This window comes from Mus caroli, unplaced genomic scaffold, assembly GCF_978045245.1.
Source record: "Mus caroli unplaced genomic scaffold, Mus_caroli_1 scaffold_1, whole genome shotgun sequence".
Lineage (NCBI taxonomy): Eukaryota > Metazoa > Chordata > Mammalia > Rodentia > Muridae > Mus > Mus caroli.
Genome location: NW_028227256.1, coordinates 66,416,713 through 66,438,153, shown reverse-complemented (window position 1 = coordinate 66,438,153; position 21,441 = coordinate 66,416,713).

Sequence of the window (21,441 nt, the reverse complement as noted above, 5' to 3'; positions counted from 1 at the left end):
CAGTGAACCTCATTTTTTCAAACTAATAATTTGGGGAAATAAAAACTATTGTTTAAAAAGAAATATATATAAATATATATATATATAAATATCTGTAAAATTAAAATCCCAGACCTTGTATGTCAGGTTTGCTCAGTGTAATGTAGGGTTTTTTTTGTTTTTGTTTTTGTTTTTTAAGGCTCAAATACCTCAGAAAATGGGGTTTACTATGGAAATACTGCGACAGTCTCTGCAGCTGTGTGAGCTGTCATTCTGCTGCATACTGATTGGGAGACCTCCACTAAACAGTTTTATCACTGCAGACTAAAATGTGGGACTTGTATTTTCTTTGTTTTTAATGCACACACGTGCGTGCTCTGTGCGTGTATGTGGGTACCGTGTATATGTGTGTGAGTGTTGTATATGCATGTGTGAATGTGTGTGTGCGTGCTTGCATGAGTGTGTGTGTGTGTGTGTGTGTACAACTGAAGAAGCTGCAGAAACTTTGTAATACTTTGTGAAAGGGTTATATTATAAAGGTTTGTACTGTCTGAGTGCACAGCTACTGGAATAAACTTAGCCAATCTCAGGAACAAGCATATAATTTGTCCAAGATTTATTTCTTCTCAGAAGTGTAAGTGCAGTTTTTAATTCTGTATATTATTTAATATTTTACCAATAAAATAAACTTCTGACAGAAATTATTTGGTACAAAAACTTTTTGTTGAAAATTCTGTACACAACTACATCTCTCCAGTCACTGAAGACTAAACTGTTGAATAGTACCAGCTGGCTTGGTCGTCACCAGTGTGTGTGTGTGTGTGTGTGTGTGTGTGTGTGTGTGTGTGTGTGTCCCCTGTCCTAGAGTTGCCATGTGTATGATCTCACCAGTACTCACCTTAATCATTAGCTGCTGCCCAGCACTTTGTTGCGTCTACTGCGGCAGATAACAAGACATCACATGTTTTTATCAAGGGTAACATCTCTATGATTCAGCTAATTCTCATACAATTCTCTTGTTACCTGTAAGCCTAATCTGAGATCTTTCTCTATCAAAGTCTCCCTTCTTCTATGGAAGACGTCAGACATAAAGAAAAGTGTAGGGTAGCTTGCCCCAGATTTCCACTGAGAAATACAAATGGTTCAAGTATTGGTCAATAATCATAAGTCAGCATTTCTTAGTAGTCAGAACAGAATTTAAAAAAAAAATGGAGTAAAATATAGGATTGGACTGCATTTGACTGCCAGCTCTGCCTCCCATAGCCCTACCTCTATGAGTGTGAAGGGCTAATGCCTCAGATTCCATAAGGATTGTATCTTTTCCACGAGAAGATTGTTCTATTACAAAGATATTCCCAACCACAAGTCTAAAAGGGCCTGGATAACTGGAAATCTATTTTACTTAGCTTTAGCTAGCTGCTTAGCTTTTGTGCCAATTTATAAAGTCCCACACACATTTGAGATAGCTATTAAATTTTCATTGGTACATATTTACAGAATCTCTGGGTATTTGCAAAAGTTCTCAATAAATTCACTTCCATATGTCACACAGAATGAGAGATAGCACAAATTCAAATGAACCTGTATAATCTCAACAAAGCATCATTCAAAATACGAGCCTGTAGCTGGAGGCAGGTGAATGAGAAATTCTAAGCAGAATAAACTTACCAAATTACTACGAGGACTAAAGTTACAAAGGGCCTTTCTAGATCAGAAATGTCAGACTGGTTTATCTATTAAGAGCCAAGTTTTTAAAAACAACAAATAATTGAACATCCCTTATGCTCTTACATTTCATACAAATCCAGTCAGAAGTAGGTTAAGTTGTTGATATGCTAAGACTTTTATCAGAGTCCTCAAGCCAAAGGCCCAGTCTTGAGGGACCAGTCATTTGGTGAAGCAATTTCATTTAGTGTTCTAAACAATGCCCTTTCCTGTTGCTTGTGCCCTAAATGGCATCAAAACCCCATATCTTGTCAGTAGCCTTACAGGAAGTTCCCAGTATACTTTGTTTTATCTTAATTTGACAGGTAGGCTTCTGTGATGCCTAAGGAAGGTATTTACCTAAACTATCTGACAGGCAAAAGAATATAAAGTCATTTGAAAACACACACACCCATATAAAATGGAAAAGGCAGGAAAAATCCAAAGAGATGCTCACTCTAAGAAAGGTAAACACGGCAACATCTTTTCCTCCTCTGGTGATTTACACTCCTGGGTAGTATCCCCCCATCAGACCAATTGCTTTTAACTTCAACTTTACCAGGCAAAATACAAGCCCCTCAAAATAGTAAAAAAAAAAAAAAAAAAAAAAAAACAGTGCCCAAACTGGTGTTGAGATGTTTATTCTGAAAACCCTTAGAAGAGCTGTTTGAACAACTGAAATGTTGAAGAAGATGAGGATATTTCAATTCTCCAGGAAGATCCACAGGTAAAGCGGAACTAAGGTAAGGGTGTCTGGGCTGAGCTCTGGGGCATCTTAGGCGAGCCTATAGTAAAGAAGGAGTGTTTTACATTGTGCATTTCATTTAACAGTCAATTGGGAGTCAGAATCAGCTAGCTCTACCAAGAATGCTGAGCGAATGCCTAAATGTTGAAGTAGAATTGGCAACAGTGCCATATAATATAATACCAATGACCTAGACTAAGTATTGGTTTGGGGCATAAAAGCTTAAAGGATTGTCATTCCTGAAGACTTTTTTATGATACCAATTCTAATAGTCCCATTTTAAAATGAGCAACGGTAATTCAGGATATGAGGTAGTGAAGGTGGTAGGTACACGCCTTGGAAATGGGATATGCCCAGCAGGAAGTGAGTGGCTATCTTGCTTTTTATTCCTTTTCCTGTTTTTCACTTCTTTCCCTCCTTATCTTTTTATATTGTGTTTTTCCTATATTTATTTTCTGTCTTCTTCTTTGTTTCTCTACAGCAGACCTGTTTTTCTCTTTCCCATTTCTTCTGTAGAGTCTGTTGTATCATTTGTTGACTACTCCTCCATGACCCTGTCACAATTTTGATTGACTACTCTGAAGTGCAGTCTATTTCAACCTGAGTGATTTAGTGCAACTAGAATGAATACATGTGACTTCTAACCAGATCCTTTTTGGTAAGTACTTTACAAATGAACACAGTTATCACTGGCTTCATCTAAGTTCCTTTTACATTTCTTGTGCAAAGTAGATACTATCTGGTCCTTAACTTTCATTTTATTGTCAAGGAAACAGAGTCCTCTTAAATTTTTGTTTGTTTGTTTGTTTGTTCATTTTATAAATATCCAAAATCAGTCAAAAGGTTAAATACCAACAGAAATATTTTAGCATTTTTCTCCTTGTGATTCTTAGAATGATCCCAATTGAACTCGCTGGCATAGGCAACACAGAGGGCAAGGAGAGGCACTGAGGAATACAGGGCTAAGGTGTAAGGCAAGAAATAATCTGAAGTTAAAATTTTTACTAGTGAAATTTTTAGCAGACCTTTCACTTAATTTTAATTAGTGTGGGTTTCATGTTTTTCTTTTTTTACTCTCTTCAAATTTTCCTTCATAGTTAATAAAATTATTTATCACTCTGTTCCTATCCTTGCACTCATTTTGTTTATTCTTTTATTACAGAATGTAAATTTCAGTGTTTATGCTTGGATTCTTACTCCTTTCCATTTAAAACCTTGAACCTGACCTATTAAGAATATATAAATTCAGCTAGATGGGGGTGACACACACCTTTAATCCCAGCTCTTGGGAGACAGAAGTAGTCAAATCTTTGTGAGTTCAAAGCCAGCCTAGCCTATAGAGCAAGTTCCAGAATGGTCAAGGCTACACAGAGGGACCCTGTTTCAAAACAAACAAACAAACAAACAAACAAACAAACAAAACAAAACAGAATATATGAATTCATCAGAAGCTATGGCCAGCCTGTGCTCATTCCTCACAGGTGTTCACACAAAACCTCTCTACAAAGCTAACATCTTTCTGTTAGTTGTAAAGTGGAAAGTATACCAGCATTCACCTCTATCTGCTTGCATTTTGAAATGAGTGATATATTTATCATATAATTCAGTCTCCTGTTATCTCTTCCTAGGAATGAGACATCGCATCTACTGCCTCTTGGACATTCATGGCTTTGATCTGGAAATTGCTTCAGTCTTCCAGTATGGTTGCTGGAGCCATGCCTATCACCGTGTCCTCTTAGTCTTTTACAATCTAAGTAAGTCCTCATTTTTGTTCTTCAGTGAGTCTAATCTTTACCTTGCCTCTTTCTCTCTTTCTTTCTTTCTTTCTTTCTTTCTTTCTTTCTTTCTTTCTTTCTTTCTTTCTTTCTTTCTTTCTTTCTTTCTTTCTTTCTCTCTTCCTTTGCTTTTTTCTTTGCCACCTCCCTGCACTGTTTACTATTTATTAATTTATATCAGATTGTAATCTGCATGCATATTACTTTCATTTGCTAATACTCAAAGGGAAGGGGAAAACTGGGACACATCATGAGTCATGTTTTTCCATATGCTGAGCCAACTTGCCTTTTGATCATCCCGGCAAATGGTAGCTTGGTTATACCACAACACCAATGTATTTTCCAAGCTCCATGCATACGCCCAGGGTTTTCTGCTTTCTTCTCTAATGTTTTGACAAGCCTGATTACAGCTTAGAAAAGGATATCTTCATCATATAACAAGCACGAAAAGAAAAAAAATAATCTTCTAGATATATAAGGTAAATGATTCCCCCCCACCCCCGCCCCAGAAGAATTCAGGTCACTTTCCTGATAGAGAATGGATTATTGCTCAATTCTTTTTAAATAAACATGAGCTCTTCAGAAACATATGTTGTTCTTCTGTTTAGCTGAGGTTCTAAAATGTGCATGCAATACATTGTTTGAACTATAGCAAGCTAGAAAACAAACATATAAAATACATTACAGTAATGTATTTCACTTTGTAAAATATATTCAATATCTGCATGAAAGACTCAACACATTCTGTATGATATGCCTTGGTTTTAATAAATGTTCCTTTTTTGCTAAAGTATTTTAATTCTTGCTAATTTATACTGTTTCTTAACTTCTTTATCAAGAACACTAAAGACATTATATTGATAGAATGTGGAAACATTCACAATCTATAGAAATTCTCTGACATATATCCTTTGGATTATCTTAATGCTGTAGTTTATTTTTCTTTTTTCTTATGAGCAATATGTCTTATGAATATGAGGCCATTCGGCCATGGATACACTACATTATAGTCCTATTATATATTACTTGGATTAAACCATGGTATAAGTATCCTGTGCAAATAAAGGCATTTAAGAAACATCAGACATGAAGATAATGAAGGAAACTTATTTTCCTTTCTCAAATTACCTGTTACATATTAATATTACTATACCCAGTTATCCACATTATAAATATGTTCATAACCCAAGTATGGCAATTAATTACCATAAACAAGTCCCTAAGTAGTTCTGGGCAATAGTAGTATCCCACGGCACTTTTTGGCCAATTGGAGTATCATATACCATCAATGGCAGACTGTCACTCTGCTGATGGACAGTGAGCATCACCCATAATTCACCAGTGCAGGGCTAAGGTATAACTATCACCATCTGTGTGCTTGCCAGTTCATTTAAAATATGTAGATGGTTCAGTGGCTTCTATTTACCTGATGTTTGTTCAGCAGTTCTCTGTGGGCTAAGGTTTAAATTATCCTTGTATTTCTCAGAAGTAAATCATTTTTTTTCTTATTTTTAAGTCTGACTTATTTTCACTGTTTTACAGACCATGTAAATAAATAATGCGGTTGTTTATGAGAATTAACCTAATACCTCTTTTTTCTCCTCTAAAATTGCTTATGTCTATGAGACCTGAATTAATTCCACTTATCTAGACTATTACGGCCAATATCCATAATAAAACTAGTCTGCAGAAAAAAGGAAAGCTACATCATTGACTTTCTGAAGGACATGAAGAATGGATAACTTGTCACAATGTACCAAGCAGGCCTTATGTCTATGTAGCAAAATCTAATAGTGACACAACAAGGTCTTTTGGTACTATACTGTAAGCAAAGTGGACCCATGATGGGTGTAAATGAGAACATCACCCTTCCTTATCAGATGGACTGATAATGAACAGAGAGTATCTAGATATGAAAATGCACACCTTTTAAAATCTAAACTTAATTCCAAATCCAGTCTACTTGTAATTTTAACCCACCTTTGAACCTAAGTTCGCGACGAAGGGAATTCAACACCATCATCCTCTGAAGGCACCGGAGTGTTGCTTTTGAAGAACCTCAAACAGGTTACTTGGTAAATAATTCCAGAAGGACTTAAAAAGGATGAAAAATTAATAGGGAGTGGTATATTTGCATCTTTATTCTGGGACTCCAGCCTTTAGAACATCATTTATTGTGGGATTTTCAGAAATGTTAATATGTACCCCTGAAGAATTCCGAGCAGATGACTGTAGAGCTGGCCTGTAGGGGAAAGACTTTAAGGGACTAGAATGTTGAGGTGATTTCATTCCCATCACTAAATTGTCATCCACGTGGAGAGTTGAAAACATCAACTCTGCCCCTTCCTCCTCTACTCTTTTTCCTTTCTGCACGATCACTTCCTATTCCTGAAAACCATCTACCATGTTCATGGCTCAAGGGAAAATGGGAGGCAGGAGAGATGCCTCTTCTGGGTGCAAATGGAGGGAGGAGGATGGAGGGGGGCAACGGAGAGTCAGGCAACACGGGCAGAAACATGAAGGGTCACTTTTAAAGAACTGGATGCTTACTAACGTTTGGAAATGGGGAGGAAAACATTATAGCAAGAGGTAAAACCCAAGAGAAGAGTCCTGCCAGGTAGGAGGGCTCAGAGCACCTGAATTTTTATCAATAGAAACAGGGACTCATGGGAGTAACTGATTTGATTTACAAAAGTGCCTGAGGTTCCATGCGAAATCAGATTGGAGGGGTTGCCAGCCTGGAAATCAAAGCTCCTGCAATAAGTCTACGGGAAGGCAGTGGCTTGTGTTCTGGGAGTGGTATGGAAATGGCTAGGGATGGTTAGATTCTGGAGATACTTAGGAGGTAGAATGTGCTGGACTGGTTTGTGCTGGGTTGCATGTAGGCAGTGTGGGAATGCAGTTAATTCGGGATAGAGCTCTGGTTTCTGTCTGGGAAGGGTAGATTCATGGTGGTGCTATTTAGAGTCATCCAAAACCACAGAAAAGGAACCAGGTTAATCTTGCTGAAACAAAGCTGAAGAGCTAATCAAACATACTAAGAGGGGAAGGGACGTGAGATATCCAAGAGGAGATATGCATTAGGAATTTAGAGATGCCAATTTAGAACCAGGAGAGAGTGGAGAGAGAGACAAAGAGACAGAGACAGAGAAAGAAAGATACAGACATTAAAATCAAACATTTAGTTAGGTTATATACCGAGACTGCACAAAAATGAAAAGGTTAAAGTCAGATTCATTTAGTTCAAGTATAAGATTTGTATAAATGTGCTATAATACAAAACACTCTCAAGAAAAGCCATCAGTGAAGAGACACAAGCTTCCTGGGCTTTTATGGTAGAGGGAATCTGAGTAGCAGGGATACCTCACAGAGCATGGTGCTGCAGAGAAGATCTGAAGTATTTAGTTGGGAAGATTTGGGAAAGACAGGAGTAATTTCAAGTGAAACGTACCTGCATTTTCAGGCCCTTTGAATATGATTGTGTCTACAAATACAGTGGAAAGCAGATTCAGTGAGCAAAGCCTCTCTGGTACAAAGCACTGCTTTGGTCCAGAAAGTCTGACACAACTCAACAGGGCCTGAGGGAGTCCAGCCATGGAGCCCTCTTCTAACATGAGTACTTGAGTGTTTGTCTTTGAGCATTAGGGTAGCTAGCATTCAGTAGCATCCTCCAGAATGCAATATATGTCCTGCTAACTCATTTGAATATTCCCTGCATTGCTGCTTTCCTTTGTAGCTTCCTAGAGATCATCTCCACTTACAGAGATAACAACTGAGGTCCTTGTCTTGGGGCTTTCAATGGATTTACATAAGGTTTATCTTCAGAGCTAACTACATAGAACAAGCCTGTATTTCCACATGGAATTTCAGACAGTTTCATTTATATGCCTCTCTCGGACCACATTTTAACTGCAATAGAACACTAACCTTCTGTTATCCTAAATGCTTTAAGTTAAATTAAGGAGACCTTCTCCTATATTATTATATAGGTATTCAATTAATCACACATACTTACATTAATGGGGTTTCTGAATATATATGGTGCCCAGGTAAATTCTTACCGTTCTCCTTAGCCACCCTAAGGAGGGAATCTTGCAAACATGATTTTTTAAAAATCCTTTAATATCAAATCAGAATATAAAACAGATTCTCTTTCTCAGTGCCAAGATATCTACAATCCTAAAAGAGAACAAGTTGTATTATAAAGCATAATAAAAGATTCTACAATATTATACCACTTGAAATTTCGAAATTCATTCTTATATAGATACTGAGAATATTTTACATGGACCCTGGTCCCACCCAAAAGTTCATTCTGAATGAATTTCAAGCTTTCAAATCGTCTCTTCAGTAGATGAGAAATATCTTTGGACAAGACTTCTGAGTGAGACTTGGTGTACCCATGAGTTAGTGATGACCCTTTGGCCGGCAGTGTTGAGTTAAGGAAATGAGATACGCAGCCCAAATAAAAACAACCCAACAATCTCACATTCGTCTTAGTCAACATGTTAAAAAAATATTTTTAAGTGAGTGACACTCATGTAACATATTTTCTTATTTCAAGATGTCTAAATTATTCCAACCCATAAGTGCATAAATAAATACTTACTAGCAAACTAATTGATGCTATTGTTTTGCAAAGATTTATCTTTGAAAGCTGGTATGTATTTTATAATTAAAGAGCATCTCAGTTTGGAGCTATGTCAGTTCACAGTTACATTTTCCTGGTTCACTAGCAGCAATGTTTCCTATCCTAACAATTATACTGAACTCCACATGCACTCCTGTGTTATAATCATGGCCAAACTATCTAATGAATAATTAATTTCACAGCAATCACTATAGTGATACTCAGATTTGCTTTTCAAAGCAGTGCTATACATTACTGTCAATTCTATTTTCTACACAAAATAACTAGCAGCTTAAAAACATTTTAAGTCTTGCCCATAGCTACCTACCAACTTAACTCGTGAAAGGCTGAGTCTCAAACAGAGATACACACAAGTATATTCAAATGAGTTTCACAATTCTTTTATGCTTTTGTGTGATTTTTGCATGTGTGATTTTTTTCAATAAGCATAGTTGGTTTGTTTTAGAGGAAAATAAACTTTTGGTAAAGTGGTTTGAAAGTTGGAAAAACAAGACGCCACTGCTCTATGTCACTTGTGGAATAATAAGATAATTTGTAAATACCAAAAAAGAAAAAAAAAGGAAAAAGGGAAGAGAGTGACTGATAGACCCTGTTGCAGAAGAGTGAGGTGAAGGGAGTGACCTTATATGACATTTCCCAATAGAACAAGGCAGTGAAGTAAGGTAGAAAGAGTAGTGTATATCATGGATTTCTCTTAGTGAGATGGTGTAGGGCATGTGGAACCTGTTACCAGACAGGCATCAGAAATGATAGGATCGAAGGAGCTCAAACCCTGGGAACCTCAGAACTGAGACCGGCAGGAGTGGACCCATTCCCTCCCTGCTTCTCCCTGCGCTGGAACATATAACCACAACACCCTACAGAGGACCCAAGGGCACTGTGTCACTTAGCATAAATACCTGGAATTCTTCTAATGCTGTATCAGATAGCCCGGAGCCTTTAGCCGCTGAGTTTCCCTACCTGGGTATTCCTTCCTGCAAAAAGTAGTTAATCCCTGGATCACCCCCAATAAAGTGTATGCGTTCATATCCACTATCAAATATACTGGTATTAACAAGCAAGGAGTGTCTCGGAGAGTTGCTTGGCTGCAGGGAAGAGCTTCATCTTTTAAAAGCCTTGCCTAAAACTCCCAAGGAGGGCCTTCTCTCTTCCAGCCCCTCTAGTATCCTCTGTCCTTGCTCCTCTTCAGACTGGGTTCCTCTCCTCTGAGCTTGCCTCCCCTCTCTGCCTAGCACACAGCCTGAGATCCCAAACCTCAGCGTTTGGTCCAGGTCCTGCTGTTTCCCCTTCCAGTCCATCCCAGGAGAACAAGGACTGTTAACACCCCACCCCTCATTCAAACTTCTTTCTGCCTCCGGAGTGCCATGTGCCAGATGGGTTCCAAAAAGTTGTTGAATCTCTGGTATTGAAGATTGGAAGAAAGTGAGCAACACTTTTTTAAAAATCAGCCAATTTATTTGGGTCTGACTTTTCTAAACCAAGAGGGCTCACATTAGATTACATTAGATTACATTAGATTGCAAGCCAAGAGAATGAATAAATGATACATTATTCTGGGAAGAACTAAGATGGGCAGGTGAAGATTAATTTGGATGAAATGAAAGAGGAATATGAGAGCCACAGCTATGGAGTTGGTGGCCCGGAAGTAATTACTAATAATCCCTCCGGGGATTCTATGGCATGAACGTTCCAATGACTCTACAACACTGAACTTGCTCACTTTATTTGTATCAGTTTCTTTATTTCTTTCCTACATTTTTTTTTAATTTTATATATCAATTGTGTAGGGGCACACTTGCTTTGTGTTGTGTGTGTGTGTGTGTGTGTGTGTGTGTGTGTGTGAGCGCGCACACACATATGTGTGAACAACTTGTGAGCCTTTTTTCTCTCCTCCATGTGCATTTCAAAAATTGAAAACCCCCTCTCCCCACTTTAGGCTTGGTAGAAAGTGCCTTTATTCACTGACTCATGTTACTGGCCCAGTCCTTTAATCTTATTGTCCCTTCAACCTGCAAATAAGATCCCCTTTTCTGAACACTGAACTATAATTTCTCTACCATTTAAGATACCATTTGGGAAAAAAACGTATTCCAGGAAGTATTCCCAAACCAGAAACTAGAAGAATTGCATGGGTAATGTACACACATGTGCTATTCTCTAGTTAGAGAATGCCATAGACTCCATCTCTAGTCTCTATTCTTGTTTATCTTCTGACCTTTTCCCCACTTCAGCTTCCACAGAATCTTCTGTATTGTTAGGTTTGCTTCATTTTCCCTGAGCATTCATCCCCAGCCCTTCTTGCTTACTGTTTACCTCTGTGTCCATAAGGGGAAAAATATCATGCAAAGTGAACATAAATACACACAAGAAGCTGTTGCAAAAGAAAAGACTAAGGCATGGAAGCACTTTTCTCCAAGTCCTTCAAAAGAGTTCATCTCCCTAGCTGACTGAAGGAAACTGTGTAGTTGAAAGAGAACACAAGCTGTAATGTTCACAGAGCAGGGGACTAAGAGGGATTTGCTTTGCTAATACTACCTGTGACATTTCTTCTTTAGGGTCTTAGTTCCTTCACTTACAGTAGTGACAAGAATGAGACAGGATGGTTTCATGTATTTTTTTATTTATCAATTAATTTGGGGAAAATGAAATAACATATAATATATATATTAAACATAAAATATAAAAGAATAATTGCTTTCCTTCACAAAGTGTGCCATAGGTTAAAAGGAAATAAAATGTTAGAGCATTTCAAAATAGCATGTTGGTTGTAACTAGTGCATACGATTAAGATAATAACAGGGAAGTATTAGTTGACCATAGAGTGTAAAATCTCTCAGGACAGCCGGGTTCTATTAAGCTGGTGAGCTCTGAGCTGCAAGAAAAGGGCAGTGGATGACAGGAAAGTATTCTGGATTTCTACTAGTGTATTCCTTCCCTCCTCATCCCCAAGGCATGAACACTTCTCCATGTCCTCAGTGCCTGTAGTCCATGAGGAGAACACAGTTCAGTTCACAGACATCCTCCCAGCACACCTCGACTCAACTGACTTGGCAATTTAGCCAATACTATCAATTTCCTTTGGAAAAAAAAACTGATGAATATTCTGAGCAGAAAGAAAATCCTAGCCAGTAGGCCATGCTCCAGTAAGCCTACACACCACTGTCATTGGTTCAGTTGCATTCCTGCCAAGAATTAGTTGTGTTGATTCCCAAACTGATGTCGCCAAGTGACTTATTGTAACCATGCAATATAATAAAACAGTACTTACATAATTCAGTGAAATAGAATGTAAAAGGAATGAGTTGGGCTTTTTGTTTGGTGTTTTGTTTGTTTGTTTGTTTGTTTTAAGTAAGTTGACTATTTTGGAAAAAGTCAAGAAAATAAATTGCTAAAAAATATTCTACTAATTGGACATACAGTGGGACATCACTCCCCACAATTCCACATTCAGACTGGTGTGTCAATGGTTTATTTTCACTCCACATAGAGAAGTAGAAACAAGAGGTGCCTTATAACGAAGAAAGACTGCATGGGTCATCCATATCCAAATTAATGACCATTGACCTAAATCAAAGAGCTGGTGAATAACTGCATTTGAGTTTCCAAGTTAATGTAAATGATTAAGTAAGTGGTTCTCTAATTAGTGCTCCTATTAGATTCTAGCTGTTTTATGCTTCTCCTCATAGGACATGAAGGCTTCTGGTAAAAAGAACTATGGTATGTTATGGTGCAGACATTAGAAATCTATGGTAGAAGGATATGATCCCTCTTAAAGAGTAGGAATTCTGAAGTAAAAAGGCAAGACAGGGAGCCAGGGAAAGCCAAGTATTTAGTTCAAGCAAAACATGGACAAAAAGTTAGACAAGGATATATGGAAGAAATGTGGGTAGCCTGGACGTCGGTGACAACAGAATTGGAGATGTATGATGGGCTTTAAATACATACACTATCATCCAACAGGATACAACTGTAGTCCAAATGTAGGGCCAGCCAGCAGATTGGGATGGAGCAGATATTTCTCACTTTCTGGTTTAAGAAATGAGATGTGCAGTGCTGTTTATGCAAACAACCACTCTAGTGAAAAATCAGAAGGCAAAGAGAAGATAATGAATTCTTACATGGACACACAGTGCTTGTGACCCAAGACCTATTAAGAAGAAAAGTCCTGTGAGCACCTGTGCATAGTGCATATTGAGTTCAGGAAAGAAGAAAAACAAGCTGGGATGATGGCACACACTGATAATCCCAGCACTAGGAAGAGGGAGACAGGCAGATCCCTGGGGCTCGAGAGCTATGGAGCCTAGCCAAGTGGGTAGGCTCCAGGCTATTGAGAAACTGGCTCTGAAAACAAAGTGGACAGCCCCTAAGGAACAACACCTGGGGTTGTCCTCTGGCCTACACACGCATCTGTGCACATGCACACACAAATGTGCTTGCATCCACCGACACACACAAGATAGAAAAAGAGGAAGAGGAGGAGGGAGAGGAGGAAACAGCATCAGACATATACAGTAGTTGAAACCATAAAGTGTAGAGCAGATCTCCTAAGGAGGTTAACAAAACTTAAAGAGAAGAAAGGACAATTACCTAGGAGGAGACAGGGGAAGTGTTAGGGAAGAGATCAGAAGGGAAGGAAACCAAGATTAGGAGCAATAACAGAGCAGTGAGTTAAGAGGAAGGGGCTGTTCTAAGTGTTCTTTGCTGTTGAATTGAAGCTACCCAGTAGCTTGCACAGTACATAGGTTGTATTTAGGTGTCTCCAGTTGAGGTCACAGTTTGGGAAGTGTCTATCAGAACCTAAGCCACCAACATTGGGATGGGGACTGAGGGAGGGGTGCCAGAGAGAAGTGGGAAGTGCCATTGTTTTCCTGTTTGAAGAATCATTTGCAAAGTGGAGTGGAGAATGGGAAGAGCCTAAAACAGGTGAAAGGAGCAGATCTGAGTCCTTCGCCCATCCAAAGTAGATGGGGATGAAGTCTGGACCAGAAGATACACCAAGCGCTACTGTGAATACAGTAGAGATTACTCCACATTAAAGGAAGCTAGCTGGGCAAGATGCAATCAGCACATGGGAAATAGTAAAGGAAATAGTTAACAGTTTCTCAAAGCTTCCACGCAGGTGTATCGCCGCAAATTGCCAGTAGAAATATGGCAATCAAATTTATGTAAGACCTAGGGAGAAGAATATTCAAGTTCAGTCCTTTACTGATGTCATCCTTACCTTTCTCAAGCGATATTTTCTAGCAGAAGGGAAAAGGAGGAGTTGAAGCCTAAACTCTAACATTTCACTCAACTCCAGATTTAACTGAGAGTGGGGATTACATATGAACATCATCTCTCCTGTCTCCTGACATTGGGAAAGGAGACTGAGGACCATGGAGTTACAGGACACCACTACCAACAGAGATGGTAAAGACAAAGGGATGTTTGGGGTGAGCAAGTAAATTCAAAACCTGTTTGACTGTGAGAAGCAAGGTATCATCTACAAAATCTTAATAATTTGTTTTAGTTTAGTTTTTATTTTTTGAAGCATGTTCTCTCTGTTTTATAGCCATGGCTGTCCTGGAACACATGATGTAGACCAGGCTCACTTTGAACTCATGGGGATCTGACTGAATGACTGTCACCCTAGGGCTAGCATTAACGTGTATATCACCATGCTCCACAGTTTGGAAATTTTTGCTATGCCAAACAGCCCAAGAAAAGCTAACAATAGTCCTCTCTTCTTTTCAATAACTTTGCATCCTAAATATCTTTATCCCCACTTTAGAGACAATAAAACTAGAGTTTTGAGAATTAAGCTAGTTCCTAAGTTCAACAAGATTTCAAATCACACGTCAGTTTCAAAAGTCAGTATCAGTCTTCATTTCCCAGAGAGTGGCTTCCACCTTTAGTCCTTGGCTTGTGTGAGGTTCATATGAATGAAGATTATAGACATGGGAAGGAAGTTAGGTATGGAAAGAAGTAAGGAGCTCAGTTTTACAATATTTTTTTTTTAAACCTGGAGAATAACTGAGAATGTCTAATAGAATTGTGTATATATGAGGAAACTTTAGGAGAAATATTTGGGGGGGAGTAAAAATTTATGAAGTATTAGCATTAAAATAGTGATTAAAGTCCTAGGAATCGTGAGATTTTCAGGGAGCCTGCAACATGCGGAGAGAACCACACGGTGACCTTTTTCCAGCGTGAAAAAGGAGGTCAGAGAAAAGTATCAGCTAGGGAGAAAGGGAAGATACAAGATAGAGGGAAGTGTCTGAAGATGATGTTTCACCACAGAAGGACAGAGTTCCAAGAGCAGGCTGTGATAAAGCTGCATCAGCTGCTGTGGAGTGGCCAAAGGAGATAAAGTCTAAAAAACCATGCAAGAGATTAAGAATAACTGTGAGAAAACGTCGATTACAGCGCCCAGGATTGTCTAGCCAGGTCTAGCATTCTGTACTGTATGGAAAAGTCCAGACCTTTAGGACTGTCACTACATGTACAAGGATGTCAATTTCATACATTAAAAAATTGGATGCTGTTAACAGTGTTGTTATGACAACAGCCATATCACAGAAATCAGGAAAACAATCTCTGTATCCAGGCATCCTGTGTTGGATCTTGGGTTTGCTGCCTCCTGGCCTTGTAAGCATGGGCAAGTAGCTTAAAATCCTTGTATCTTGGTTTCTTAATCTGAAAACTGGGAGGAGTAAAAAATAGTAGGGTGTTGAGAACTAAGTGAGTCTTACTCTAGTTAACAGAATAACTATGGCTACGTGTTCCTAACTGTTCTTAGCAGTTCCTAAGAGCAGGTGAGGGTTTGTTACATTGATACTGCTCAATGCATAAAAAAAAAAAAAGATTGAGTACTAAGATTGTAGGTACTACATACCCATGGGGGAAAACGTAGTTAAATATATTTACAATGTAGCAAGGTAGTGATAGATTATAAAAGAATATATAAACCATATGAATAAAGTGACCGCACAGGCGATTGAATATGTGTTCCAGTTATTGGAGATATGTGTGTGTGTGTGTGTGTGTGTGTGTGTGTGTGTGTGTAATTATTAGGAAACAATATGTATCAATATTGTATCTAAGTGGTTGGATTATGGATTTATTTTGATTTTAATAATTACAAATTACACACACACACACACACCCCTCCTGCACCACACGCCAAAAGAAAAACAAAAACCCACATTATTTTATGATACAGAAAAAATATAAAATACAGGCACAATCTAGGCATGGAATTGTAAGCAATTGCAAACTGAAGGCCTAAATGCTGATACACACCATCACAGGAACTCACACATAGAGCATGTGCTGTCTTCTGGATGCTTCCAACCCAGGAAGATTGCTGTTAACAATTAAGATGCTGAAGTGCAGTTCTTCACAGTGGATGGCTTCTGTGGGGTTGGGAAGGACGCAGTTTTCTTTAAGGGGCTGGCCACTGGGTATATAGGCAACATAAATTGCACTTGATAGTCTTTTGTTTGTTTGTTGTTTCAGGGTTTTGTTTTTTGTTTGGTTTGTTTGTTTGTTTGTTTTGAGGGAAGGTAGGTCATGAGAGGAGAGAGTGAACTTGGGAGGAATGAGAAGCAAGTGTAATCCAGGTGCATTATATGAAATTTCGAAATAATGAATCAAAATATTATTTGAAGAAAAATATCTTCAAAACTATTAACATTTCTGCTGCACCACAGATCAACAGACTAGCCTAGCACGGGAGGTTAGAGGAGAATACATACATACATACATACATACATACATACATACATACATACATACATATATACATACATACACATATACATGAAAAGCATTCTGGAGAAAGAAATATCCTGGCAGAGCCTTCTGGACATTGCTGCTGGGCTCAAAAAAGCACCCAGAACCAACTTCCTTGGGAATTGCCTGAGAATCACAAAGAAAGTGAACTCAGATGCCAGCCAGTCTGAAAAAGCAAAATAAGGAGGGCCATACGGTCTGGAGATGGCCTCTTCCCACACATCATTTATACATACTTGGTCTTGTGTCTAATCTAAAACCTCTTGGTTGAATTTTCTTCTAAATATAGATTATAAACTCTAATCCAGGAGTGGATAGCACTCATCTAGGAATACTTCCCATGTACTAATCTTCTCCAATGATCAATTAAATCTACTTGAATGACGGATGGCTTCAGAAATGCAAATCCACCACAATGGAAAAAAAATCATTTTAACTTGCTACAAATGATGGTAAAGGCTGATTTATAGCTGGAATTTCACTTTGAATTTATGTTTCTGTTTAGACAGAAATGCTAAAGAGTAGTTCGGAATAAAATCCCAAAGAATTATGTTATCTTTGCTACCAAGTGGCTATTTTAGACCTGTGCCAAGTTTATTAGTTATATAAACCAACCCATCACACACAGTTAACAATTCCAGGTCGTAGAATGGAAGTGGGATAACCATAATCTATTCCATTTTGTTTTGTTTTGTTTTCTTTTGTTTTGTTTTGTTTTGATTTGTTTTAAGGCCTTAAGATGAAAACAGAAGTTTAAGGAGACAGAGAGTATATGCTGCATATACATCAAAGTAAAAATAATCATGATTTAAAAGGACAGTAACCGTCCATATCATTTCCTTCAGGCTTTAAGTCCATCCCATCCAGTTTGTCTCAGTTTAGCCTCTGATAACAAGCCTCTTCTGGCCACCACGACATTCTCGATAAGTAAGGTCTCACAAATATCAGAAATCCACTCAAGTTATCTAAATCAACCTGCCTAGCACTTTCCAAAGTTCAAATACAGACAGGACACAAAGGAAAGAGGGAATGACCACTACTTCAGCAGTGTGCCAGGACTCCTGCAGCTCCCCACCCCCACCCAGACTTCCCTGTCCTCTTTCTGCTGCTCTCCCACCCCTCCTCCCCATCCTAGGCTATAGACAAACAAGCTCTCCAATCTACTTATCAAGATGGAAACAAGGCCAGACCTGCTCTTCTAGATAAAATGCTTTGGCTTCTAACTGCCTGGTTGCTTATCTTTCATCTTGCAGTGTTAACCATAACCCCTTTCCTGACCTGCTCTACTTCTTGTTTTTAGATGAGCAGCAAGGCCTGGGGTGGGGGTGGGGGGCACGCTTAAATGGACAAGTTCACTCTCCCCAGTCTCTCTCGGTTCCCTTTTAAGTCTGTTCAAACCTCTTTGTGTTTGAGATGCCATTCTGAAATGGTCAGAAACCACACAGCATGCCCTGTGTGATTCGCTGTGTTTCTCATTCTCTCCTTCTGACTTTGACTCTTCCACCTTATCAAACTGTTTATATCCTTCTTAAGTATTGAACTTTTCATGTTGATGCCCCACCCCAGGGGCACTGAAGGGGTTTCCTGAGGAATAGTTAATCATATAGAGTTACCTTCCCTTGTATCTTGTCTGTCTAGATCATAATGCGTGGGATGGTTTTCTCATCCGAGCTGTGTGTCTTACCTAAGTTCTCATATTTTCATACAAAACACTGCACTTCCTGCTCTTTCTTGAGCAGAGATGGGGAATGACATGTGGGGCTGGGCAGTCAGACCATGTCACTGGTCCATGCAGGTTGTCTTGCTGTGTAAGGTTAACTGTGTCGTGGTCCTCATTCTTCCTATGTGAAGCAGAAAATGAAACTGGCCTCCTTTTGTTCTGGAGAATCCTGGGAAGCCAATTGGCGCCTGTATTTTGAAATGACAACGAAGGTGAACTGTGCAATAGTGCACAGGACCCTGGTGTTGTAAACATTGTGTTCTGGATTATGACACCTCGATCCCATACAAATTTATGTACCCAAACCTGCACAGCCTTGACAATCTGGGAGTCATTCCAAAAGAACTGGAGCTCCTTGGATGGGAATATTCTGCTATCACGAGGTGTTTGTTTGGTTTTGATTATTTTACCCTTCTGCATTGAAAACTTAGCACTTGACACAACAGAAGGACCCCTTACAGAGTCCCTGCTCTGAGTCAAGCCATTTTTTTCTCTGTTTTCTTAGCTCAGGAGCACTTGGAGTCTCACTGCTTTCATTTGCTCCTTTGCATATTAGGGATCTGATTGACCTTCTGACACTGGTTGCTTTGCGGTGCCAGCCTGGCTCTGTTGGTGAAAGAGCGATACTGAACCCGGTATGGAAATGTGCAGTATATGCTGGTGTGTGTTAACTGCTTTATTTCCTCTCAATGAGGATAAAAGACCAATGCCTGCATTAAAGCAATGGCATCATTCCAGAACAATGAAGTGAGAGGTCTGCAGTTATCTATGATGGCCCCATAAAAAAAAGAATTATTCCAAGTCTAGAGCAGAACATTCTGGAAAATTGGAAGGCAACATATATATTTCATAGTATATATCCTCTTGTGTCCATAAGGATGGTTCAGGGAATTCTTTAATGTTTATTACCAAATACTTATTAAGAAGTGTGCTATCTTTCTTACTTTTCCTACAAAATATCATAAGCAGCAATGTATATGTGCAAATATGTCTGCAGGGGGGCAGGAGAGAGAGAGAGAGAGAGAGAGAGAGAGAGAGAGAGAGAGAGAGAGAGTTGCAGAAGACAGAACCGTCGGCCTTCCACCTGCTACCAAGTGTTCTGTCAATGAACTGAGCTATAGACCTATTTTTGAATTGAGTTTTCCATGATTCAAACCTGCCACTAGCAGGTTCTCTAAGGGAGAACTGAACTTATTGCACTTCGAAAAGGTTGGGAGGGGGCTCTTTATCAAATCAATACTTCAGAAAACTCTTCTGCCTTTGCCTATGGTCGCTCGCGAGACATCCTCATTCTTACCGGCCACTTTTCACCACACATTTACTTCCCCTATAATAACTCCTTAAACGAGCAAAAGGGTAATGATAGGTTTAAATTAAATTATTCACTGCCAAATGATTGAATATCTTTCCAGCTCACAAGAGACTCTATTCAGAGTCTCTGTGAGCTGGAAAGAAAACTTAGAGTAGCCTTGAGATCAAACTCTGATGATGCATACACAGATTTCACGGCCTTGCTAACATATCATTAAATGTTCCTGAAAATCTCCATTTATAAAGGAAATCGTGTGTGTGTGTGTGTGTGTGTGTGTGTGTGTGTGTGTGTGTGTGTGTGTGTGTGTTGTATGTTTTCTAAATAGCCTGGGCTGGTGCTGTAGCCCAGTGGCTGAGTACTTGCTTATCTCATAGGAGGCTGGAAGTGAGTGTGAAGAATCAGTTTAACTGGAACTCATTATTAGAAGAAAAAGAAGAGAAATGAAAACTAACGTGGGAAAACTTTAGGCCAGACTATGACTTAAGAAATAACTTTGGTAGAGGAAGAAATATGTGTGACATGGATTGGAGGAGTTTAGAAGTGGTTGCTCAGTTAGAAATATAATCAGCTGCTTGGTCACAACAAATGGACGTATGAGAACGGTAGCCCCAGTGATGGAACACAGGAACAGGCATGACATAACTTGATGCATGAATGAAAAAGAGTGCAGCTATAATGTGGCTATTACAGATCCAGAGAAGGGCAGAGTTCAGTCTGGAAAGCTGTTTTTACGTCTGAGCAGCAGAGAAGAACGTCAGTAGGACAGATATTTTAAATGTCACCAAGTGCACTTAATAGTCAGACAGAGCTCAAAGGGAAATCCAGGGGTTTGAATAGGTATGGCCCCCATAGAATGCATGTGAATGTTTGATCACTCTTCGGAGGTGTGGTCTTGTTGGGGTAGGTGTGGTCTTGTAAGAGGAAGTGTGTTACTGTGGGGTCAGATTTGAGGTCTCAGATATGCTCAGGCTATGCCCAGTGTGGCACAGTCTCCTCCCGCTTAAGATGAAGATGTAGAACTTTGGCTGTTACAGCATCATGTCTGTTTGCACCACCATGATAATAATGGATTAAACTTTTAAAACTGTTAGCCTGCCCCAATTAAAGTTTCTTTTTTATATATATAAAAGCTGCCATGCTCATGGTCTCTCTTCACAACAATGGAAACCCTAAGACAGTAGTAGACTTCCAAGATTCACTGTTCTGTGTTGTAGAAGAGCTCCAGGCCTGGGACTCAGAGAAGCAGGGGCCACGGTTCTACTCAGCCTGAGAGTGCTTAGGGAATTGTAAACATTGAAAAGAAATGAACACTGAAAATATTGGGAAGCCTCAAGTCAGTAGAGTGGATACTGGGCTAAGCACAGTTAGAGGATTAACAGAGAAAGAGGATCAAGAACCAAGTTGGAGGTGTTAGGATACCTGATTTCAGGATGCATACTGTGTGTTATGGAACAGTGTAACATCTGCATGTGTGATAGAAAAGCCGATGCAACGGAATGGAGAGAAATCCACTCACACAGAAGGATGGTTTGAGTGCAATCATAGAGACAGTGTGATAGAGAATGGATAGAGTCTTCTCAATGAATCCTAGAACAATTGCATAGCCATGCACCATTTGATGAATATTCCAATACAATGTATAAAACTTAATTACAAATGGACCACAGACCTAAAACAAAAAAAATCTTTTAAAATGTTGAAAAAATCTGAAATTAAGCAAATATTTCTTTAAAAACAACACAGGGTCCAAAGTGGGGAAATAAATGGATTAGAATTCACCAA